Source organism: Garra rufa, chromosome 1 (genome assembly GCF_049309525.1).
Source record: "Garra rufa chromosome 1, GarRuf1.0, whole genome shotgun sequence".
Taxonomy (NCBI): Eukaryota; Metazoa; Chordata; class Actinopteri; order Cypriniformes; family Cyprinidae; genus Garra; species Garra rufa.
This window is the reverse complement of record NC_133361.1, coordinates 89,339,540-89,348,198: the sequence shown is the minus strand read 5'-3', so window position 1 is coordinate 89,348,198 and position 8,659 is coordinate 89,339,540. Positions and strand designations below refer to the sequence as shown.

At 50.8% G+C, this 8,659-nt stretch overlaps 11 non-coding genes across 11 annotated transcripts; 2 read left to right on the top strand and 9 right to left on the bottom strand.

The window, feature by feature from the left end:
• Window positions 1-275: 275 nt before the first annotated feature.
• On the bottom strand, window positions 276-416 carry LOC141283149 (U4 spliceosomal RNA). Its single transcript, XR_012338105.1, has one exon. It is a non-coding gene; the product is annotated as a U4 spliceosomal RNA (small nuclear RNA).
• Window positions 417-876: 460 nt separating this feature from the next.
• On the top strand, window positions 877-958 carry trnas-gcu (transfer RNA serine (anticodon GCU)). The gene has a single exon. It is a non-coding gene; the product is annotated as a tRNA-Ser (tRNA).
• A 1,001-nt stretch (window positions 959-1,959) lies between these two features.
• trnan-guu (transfer RNA asparagine (anticodon GUU)) lies at window positions 1,960-2,033 on the bottom strand. Its single transcript has one exon. It is a non-coding gene; the product is annotated as a tRNA-Asn (tRNA).
• Window positions 2,034-2,234: 201 nt separating this feature from the next.
• trnak-cuu (transfer RNA lysine (anticodon CUU)) lies at window positions 2,235-2,307 on the bottom strand. Its single transcript has one exon. It is a non-coding gene; the product is annotated as a tRNA-Lys (tRNA).
• An 858-nt stretch (window positions 2,308-3,165) lies between these two features.
• Window positions 3,166-3,306, bottom strand: LOC141283468 (U4 spliceosomal RNA). The gene has a single exon (XR_012338156.1). It is a non-coding gene; the product is annotated as a U4 spliceosomal RNA (small nuclear RNA).
• A 1,543-nt stretch (window positions 3,307-4,849) lies between these two features.
• On the bottom strand, window positions 4,850-4,923 carry trnan-guu (transfer RNA asparagine (anticodon GUU)). Its single transcript has one exon. It is a non-coding gene; the product is annotated as a tRNA-Asn (tRNA).
• A 201-nt stretch (window positions 4,924-5,124) lies between these two features.
• On the bottom strand, window positions 5,125-5,197 carry trnak-cuu (transfer RNA lysine (anticodon CUU)). The gene has a single exon. It is a non-coding gene; the product is annotated as a tRNA-Lys (tRNA).
• Window positions 5,198-6,055: 858 nt separating this feature from the next.
• On the bottom strand, window positions 6,056-6,196 carry LOC141283143 (U4 spliceosomal RNA). The gene has a single exon (XR_012338104.1). It is a non-coding gene; the product is annotated as a U4 spliceosomal RNA (small nuclear RNA).
• Window positions 6,197-6,656: 460 nt separating this feature from the next.
• On the top strand, window positions 6,657-6,738 carry trnas-gcu (transfer RNA serine (anticodon GCU)). Its single transcript has one exon. It is a non-coding gene; the product is annotated as a tRNA-Ser (tRNA).
• A 1,001-nt stretch (window positions 6,739-7,739) lies between these two features.
• On the bottom strand, window positions 7,740-7,813 carry trnan-guu (transfer RNA asparagine (anticodon GUU)). Its single transcript has one exon. It is a non-coding gene; the product is annotated as a tRNA-Asn (tRNA).
• Window positions 7,814-8,014: 201 nt separating this feature from the next.
• On the bottom strand, window positions 8,015-8,087 carry trnak-cuu (transfer RNA lysine (anticodon CUU)). The gene has a single exon. It is a non-coding gene; the product is annotated as a tRNA-Lys (tRNA).
• Window positions 8,088-8,659: the final 572 nt, after the last annotated feature.

Sequence of the window (8,659 nt, the reverse complement as noted above, 5' to 3'; positions counted from 1 at the left end):
AGCGGTTAAGGCGGTGGAAGGCTAATACATTGTGCTCGACATGCACTGGAAGCTTTAGCGCCACTGAGAGCCCACCGGACCAGACAGGCCCAACCTGTTTACGATGGGTAACGGTGAGCTGTAATTGCGCTGCAGTTTAATGATACCCGTCTTGAGGACATATTTACAAAACAACAAGCCTTCTGGCTCTGGCGCTCAATCATCAGCAGACACCTTTTCAACGAGAAGCAAAACCTAAACGAAACAAGACTACTTTTTCTCAACAATACTCTAAGCCTCCAGAGAGGCTAGCAAAAATTGCCAAAGCTGACTGTATTTCAAGTCATCCTGGCGGGGTATTGGGTAAAGTTTTCAACCAGCAATGATCGCGCCTCGGATAAACCTCACAGGCTACAATATTGCCTCTGCGAAAGAATGCCGGCGACGGTCGTGACCTTTTCAGGCACCTACGTGGATGTGAACCGACAAGGTGGTAGCAAGCTTTAAACTGCCGCACAAACAGTCTCCTGGCACGGGTTGCTGCACCGTGTTTCTACGGAACAGATTAGAGGTGTGTAAAAGACGGCTCATTCACTATTCCCTCTGTGCTCAAAACAGCCTGCTGAAAGCACAGCAGCAGCTGAAAAGGTCCGCAGCATGGCCTCTCTCAGTCAGCAAGGGGGCGGGGAGGCCGAGTGGTTAAGGCGATGGACTGCTAATCCCATCCTTGTCGTTCGGTTCCTTTAGCACTGGACCTTAATCTAGGTCCTGGGGACCCCATGCTGAACTTTTTGTGTGTCCTCCTTATCTAACACACTCAGTTCAGTTCTTTGAGTTCTCTACTAATGAGCTGATGATCTGAATCGGGAGTGCTAAATAAAAGACGCCACGTAATATGACGAGGTGGCCGAGTGGTTAAGGCGATGGACTGCTAATCCATTGTGCTCTGCACGCGTGGGTTCGAATCCCATCCTCGTCGTTCGGTACATTTAGCAGTGATCCTCGGTCCTGGGGACCCCACTCTGCAATTTTTGTGTGTCTTCCCTATCTGACACACTCAGTTCAGTTCACCGAGCGCTCTACTAATGAGCTGGTGGTCTGAATCGGGAGTGTTAAACAAAAGGACCGCGCAAAACGAAAGGTGGTCGAGTGGTTAAGGCGATGCAAGGCTAGTCCGTTGTGCTCGGCACGCCTTGGTTTGTGTGGGTTCCAATCCCATCCTCTTCATTTGATGCTTTAGCACCACTGAGAGCCCACCGGAACAGGCAGGCCCAACCTGTTTACGATGGGTAGCGGCGAGCTGTGACTGTGCTGTAGTTTATTGATAACTGCCGCAAAGTCTTGAGAACATATTGACAAAACAACAAGTCTTCTGGCTCCGGCACGCTATGATCGGTGGACACCTCTTTGACGAGGACCAACAACCAGCCACGCCAATAAAAGGAAACAAAACGAAGCAAGACTATCTTTCTCAACAAGCCTCCAGAGAGACTGGCAAAAATTGCCGATGCTGACTGTATTTTCAAGTCATCCCGGTGGGGTATTGGGTATTGACTTTGTGGCAACATGGAACTTTTGCATCTACATTAATATTAGTCTGTTTCTTCTTATTCTGAGGTCACCGTAGCCACCAGATCCATTCTGTATTCCGATCTGATGGTCACTACAGTCCCCCGGTTCCAGTCCGTACCAAGAGCAGATAGTGGATCAGCACCTTCAGCCGAATGTCAGCGGAAACTATGTCAACTAGATGAGCCCCAGAGACAGATCATCAGTAAAGAAGGCATCCACATGCCACAGCAAACTACTCGAGCTGGTGAAAATGTTCACCAAACACCCGCCGCTGAATTCTTTTAAAACAAGCCAGCTTATTGAAGGTGCACAAGATAAACGCCCTGAGAAAGCTGTGCCTCGCAACCCTAAGAATGGCATAGGCGTTAGTGGACACCTGACGCGCGTGCAAAACTCCGGCATTTCACACGTCCCTGGGTGGGCTCGAACCACCAACCTTTCGGTTAACAGCCGAACGCGCTAACCGATTGCGCCACAGAGACAGCCGCTGTTTCTTGCTGCCGCCGGATCACCGGTGTAAAAGCAAGGGTTAGGGTTAGTGATAGGGATTAAAATCGCTCGCACTAACAGCGACATCTGTTTTGAAAGATGTTTCCGGAGCTCGCAAAATCCACTCAGCCTGCGCGGCGAATGGGCACGCTGGAGCCCGCCACCCTTTTGGGAAGAAAGAGAGTCAACAGAGCCGCCCAACGTGGGGCTCGAACCCACGACCCTGAGATTAAGAGTCTCATGCTCTACCGACTGAGCTAGCCGGGCTGGTCGTGGGCTTCTTCACCGGGTCGGACCCAGTTTTCATCGGCCCCCAAATTACACAGGCGAAACGGAGGCTCTCGCGTTGTGCGAGACTGTCGAGCCCTCCCCGTGGGTAGGGCTTAGAGCAGGCTTAGAGTTTTCTTCTGTCGGTTTTGACCCAATCTATTTTTGGGAAGCGCAGTTTGACCCAGCAGTGCGGGCCAACAACACGTTCTGTTTTGCCGCGTGAAGGCGGGTCAATGCTTTGGACAGCGTATGGTTGAGATGTGATTTTCCACCAATTTGGGGCACCTTTCTTAAGGAAATCAAGGATGATTTGATGGGAAATGGCAAACTGCTGTAGCGTTTGGCTAACAAGCCAAAGCTACAAAGGATGTACCGGTGCCCCGTCGTCCGAGCAGAATCCACATTCGGCCGTAATCGGAGGTTACTACTAACGTTCGATTGTGTCTCATAGGGAGTTTGACGCAGGGCCTCAGTGGAAAACAGGCCCTCGGCGGCTGAAACAAAAGACGAACAAGGCATCCACATGCACATGATTCAGGAGTGTTAAACAACGAAACCACGCAAGATGACGAGGTGGTCCAGCGGTTAAGGCGGTGGAAGGCTAATACATTGTGCTCGACATGCACTGGAAGCTTTAGCGCCACTGAGAGCCCACCGGACCAGACAGGCCCAACCTGTTTACGATGGGTAACGGTGAGCTGTAATTGCGCTGCAGTTTAATGATACCCGTCTTGAGGACATATTTACAAAACAACAAGCCTTCTGGCTCTGGCGCTCAATCATCAGCAGACACCTTTTCAACGAGAAGCAAAACCTAAACGAAACAAGACTACTTTTTCTCAACAATACTCTAAGCCTCCAGAGAGGCTAGCAAAAATTGCCAAAGCTGACTGTATTTCAAGTCATCATGGCGGGGTATTGGGTAAAGTTTTCAACCAGCAATGATCGCGCCTCGGATAAACCTCACAGGCTACAATATTGCCTCTGCGAAAGAATGCCGGCGACGGTCGTGACCTTTTCAGGCACCTACGTGGATGTGAACCGACAAGGTGGTAGCAAGCTTTAAACTGCCGCACAAACAGTCTCCTGGCACGGGTTGCTGCAACGTGTTTCTACGGAACAGATTAGAGGTGTGTAAAAGACGGCTCATTCACTATTCCCTCTGTGCTCAAAACAGCCTGCTGAAAGCACAGCAGCAGCTGAAAAGGTCCGCAGCATGGCCTCTCTCAGTCAGCAAGGGGGCGGGGAGGCCGAGTGGTTAAGGCGATGGACTGCTAATCCCATCCTTGTCGTTCGGTTCCTTTAGCACTGGACCTTAATCTAGGTCCTGGGGACCCCATGCTGAACTTTTTGTGTGTCCTCCTTATCTAACACACTCAGTTCAGTTCTTTGAGTTCTCTACTAATGAGCTGATGATCTGAATCGGGAGTGCTAAATAAAAGACGCCACGTAATATGACGAGGTGGCCGCGTGGTTAAGGCGATGGACTGCTAATCCATTGTGCTCTGCACGCGTGGGTTCGAATCCCATCCTCGTCGTTCGGTACATTTAGCAGTGATCCTCGGTCCTGGGGACCCCACTCTGCAATTTTTGTGTGTCTTCCCTATCTGACACACTCAGTTCAGTTCACCGAGCGCTCTACTAATGAGCTGGTGGTCTGAATCGGGAGTGTTAAACAAAAGGACCGCGCAAAACGAAAGGTGGTCGAGTGGTTAAGGCGATGCAAGGCTAGTCCGTTGTGCTCGGCACGCCTTGGTTTGTGTGGGTTCGAATCCCATCCTCTTCATTTGATGCTTTAGCACCACTGAGAGCCCACCGGAACAGACAGGCCCAACCTGTTTACGATGGGTAGCGGCGAGCTGTGACTGTGCTGTAGTTTATTGATAACTGCCGCAAAGTCTTGAGAACATATTGACAAAACAACAAGTCTTCTGGCTCCGGCACGCTATGATCGGTGGACACCTCTTTGACGAGGACCAACAACCAGCCACGCCAATAAAAGGAAACAAAACGAAGCAAGACTATCTTTCTCAACAAGCCTCCAGAGAGACTGGCAAAAATTGCCGATGCTGACTGTATTTTCAAGTCATCCCGGTGGGGTATTGGGTATTGACTTTGTGGCAACATGGAACTTTTGCATCTACATTAATATTAGTCTGTTTCTTCTTATTCTGAGGTCACCGTAGCCACCAGATCCATTCTGTATTCCGATCTGATGGTCACTACAGTCCCCCGGTTCCAGTCCGTACCAAGAGCAGATAGTGGATCAGCACCTTCAGCCGAATGTCAGCGGAAACTATGTCAACTAGATGAGCCCCAGAGACAGATCATCAGTAAAGAAGGCATCCACATGCCACAGCAAACTACTCGAGCTGGTGAAAATGTTCACCAAACACCCGCCGCTGAATTCTTTTAAAACAAGCCAGCTTATTGAAGGTGCACAAGATAAACGCCCTGAGAAAGCTGTGCCTCGCAACCCTAAGAATGGCATAGGCGTTAGTGGACACCTGACGCGCGTGCAAAACTCCGGCATTTCACACGTCCCTGGGTGGGCTCGAACCACCAACCTTTCGGTTAACAGCCGAACGCGCTAACCGATTGCGCCACAGAGACAGCCGCTGTTGCTTGCTGCCGCCGGATCACCGGTGTAAAAGCAAGGGTTAGGGTTAGTGATAGGGATTAAAATCGCTCGCACTAACAGCGACATCTGTTTTGAAAGATGTTTCCGGAGCTCGCAAAATCCACTCAGCCTGCGCGGCGAATGGGCACGCTGGAGCCCGCCACCCTTTTGGGAAGAAAGAGAGTCAACAGAGCCGCCCAACGTGGGGCTCGAACCCACGACCCTGAGATTAAGAGTCTCATGCTCTACCGACTGAGCTAGCCGGGCTGGTCGTGGGCTTCTTCACCGGGTCGGACCCAGTTTTCATCGGGCCCCAAATTACACAGGCGAAACGGAGGCTCTCGCGTTGTGCGAGACTGTCGAGCCCTCCCCGTGGGTAGGGCTTAGAGCAGGCTTAGAGTTTTCTTCTGTCGGTTTTGACCCAATCTATTTTTGGGAAGCGCAGTTTGACCCAGCAGTGCGGGCCAACAACACGTTCTGTTTTGCCGCGTGAAGGCGGGTCAATGCTTTGGACAGCGTATGGTTGAGATGTGATTTTCCACCAATTTGGGGCACCTTTCTTAAGGAAATCAAGGATGATTTGATGGGAAATGGCAAACTGCTGTAGCGTTTGGCTAACAAGCCAAAGCTACAAAGGATGTACCGGTGCCCCGTCGTCCGAGCAGAATCCACATTCGGCCGTAATCGGAGGTTACTACTAACGTTCGATTGTGTCTCATAGGGAGTTTGACGCAGGGCCTCAGTGGAAAACAGGCCCTCGGCGGCTGAAACAAAAGACGAAGAAGGCATCCACATGCACATGATTCAGGAGTGTTAAACAAAGAAACCACGCAAGATGACGAGGTGGTCCAGCGGTTAAGGCGGTGGAAGGCTAATACATTGTGCTCGACATGCACTGGAAGCTTTAGCGCCACTGAGAGCCCACCGGACCAGACAGGCCCAACCTGTTTACGATGGGTAACGGTGAGCTGTAATTGCGCTGCAGTTTAATGATACCCGTCTTGAGGACATATTTACAAAACAACAAGCCTTCTGGCTTTGGCGCTCAATCATCAGCAGACACCTTTTCAACGAGAAGCAAAACCTAAACGAAACAAGACTACTTTTTCTCAACAATACTCTAAGCCTCCAGAGAGGCTAGCAAAAATTGCCAAAGCTGACTGTATTTCAAGTCATCCTGGCGGGGTATTGGGTAAAGTTTTCAACCAGCAATGATCGCGCCTCGGATAAACCTCACAGGCTACAATATTGCCTCTGCGAAAGAATGCCGGCGACGGTCGTGACCTTTTCAGGCACCTACGTGGATGTGAACCGACAAGGTGGTAGCAAGCTTTAAACTGCCGCACAAACAGTCTCCTGGCACGGGTTGCTGCACCGTGTTTCTACGGAACAGATTAGAGGTGTGTAAAAGACGGCTCATTCACTATTCCCTCTGTGCTCAAAACAGCCTGCTGAAAGCACAGCAGCAGCTGAAAAGGTCCGCAGCATGGCCTCTCTCAGTCAGCAAGGGGGCGGGGAGGCCGAGTGGTTAAGGCGATGGACTGCTAATCCCATCCTTGTCGTTCGGTTCCTTTAGCACTGGACCTTAATCTAGGTCCTGGGGACCCCGTGCTGAACTTTTTGTGTGTCCTCCTTATCTAACACACTCAGTTCAGTTCTTTGAGTTCTCTACTAATGAGCTGATGATCTGAATCGGGAGTGCTAAATAAAAGACGCCACGTAATATGACGAGGTGGCCGAGTGGTTAAGGCGATGGACTGCTAATCCATTGTGCTCTGCACGCGTGGGTTCGAATCCCATCCTCGTCGTTCGGTACATTTAGCAGTGATCCTCGGTCCTGGGGACCCCACTCTGCAATTTTTGTGTGTCTTCCCTATCTGACACACTCAGTTCAGTTCACCGAGCGCTCTACTAATGAGCTGGTGGTCTGAATCGGGAGTGTTAAACAAAAGGACCGCGCAAAACGAAAGGTGGTCGAGTGGTTAAGGCGATGCAAGGCTAGTCCGTTGTGCTCGGCACGCCTTGGTTTGTGTGGGTTCCAATCCCATCCTCTTCATTTGATGCTTTAGCACCACTGAGAGCCCACCGGAACAGACAGGCCCAACCTGTTTACGATGGGTAGCGGCGAGCTGTGACTGTGCTGTAGTTTATTGATAACTGCCGCAAAGTCTTGAGAACATATTGACAAAACAACAAGTCTTCTGGCTCCGGCACGCTATGATCGGTGGACACCTCTTTGACGAGGACCAACAACCAGCCACGCCAATAAAAGGAAACAAAACGAAGCAAGACTATCTTTCTCAACAAGCCTCCAGAGAGACTGGCAAAAATTGCCGATGCTGACTGTATTTTCAAGTCATCCCGGTGGGGTATTGGGTATTGACTTTGTGGCAACATGGAACTTTTGCATCTACATTAATATTAGTCTGTTTCTTCTTATTCTGAGGTCACCGTAGCCACCAGATCCATTCTGTATTCCGATCTGATGGTCACTACAGTCCCCCGGTTCCAGTCCGTACCAAGAGCAGATAGTGGATCAGCACCTTCAGCCGAATGTCAGCGGAAACTATGTCAACTAGATGAGCCCCAGAGACAGATCATCAGTAAAGAAGGCATCCACATGCCACAGCAAACTACTCGAGCTGGTGAAAATGTTCACCAAACACCCGCCGCTGAATTCTTTTAAAACAAGCCAGCTTATTGAAGGTGCACAAGATAAACGCCCTGAGAAAGCTGTGCCTCGCAACCCTAAGAATGGCATAGGCGTTAGTGGACACCTGACGCGCGTGCAAAACTCCGGCATTTCACACGTCCCTGGGTGGGCTCGAACCACCAACCTTTCGGTTAACAGCCGAACGCGCTAACCGATTGCGCCACAGAGACAGCCGCTGTTGCTTGCTGCCGCCGGATCACCGGTGTAAAAGCAAGGGTTAGGGTTAGTGATAGGGATTAAAATCGCTCGCACTAACAGCGACATCTGTTTTGAAAGATGTTTCCGGAGCTCGCAAAATCCACTCAGCCTGCGCGGCGAATGTGCACGCTGGAGCCCGCCACCCTTTTGGGAAGAAAGAGAGTCAACAGAGCCGCCCAACGTGGGGCTCGAACCCACGACCCTGAGATTAAGAGTCTCATGCTCTACCGACTGAGCTAGCCGGGCTGGTCGTGGGCTTCTTCACCGGGTCGGACCCAGTTTTCATCGGCCCCCAAATTACACAGGCGAAACGGAGGCTCTCGCGTTGTGCGAGACTGTCGAGCCCTCCCCGTGGGTAGGGCTTAGAGCAGGCTTAGAGTTTTCTTCTGTCGGTTTTGACCCAATCTATTTTTGGGAAGCGCAGTTTGACCCAGCAGTGCGGGCCAACAACACGTTCTGTTTTGCCGCGTGAAGGCGGGTCAATGCTTTGGACAGCGTATGGTTGAGATGTGATTTTCCACCAATTTGGGGCACCTTTCTTAAGGAAATCAAGGATGATTTGATGGGAAATGGCAAACTGCTGTAGCGTTTGGCTAACAAGCCAAAGCTACAAAGGATGTACCGGTGCCCCGTCGTCCGAGCAGAATCCACATTCGGCCGTAATCGGAGGTTACTACTAACGTTCGATTGTGTCTCATAGGGAGTTTGACGCAGGGCCTCAGTGGAAAACAGGCCCTCGGCGGCTGAAACAAAAGACGAAGAAGGCATCCACATGCACATGATTCAGGAGTGTTAAACAAAGAAACCACGCAAGATGA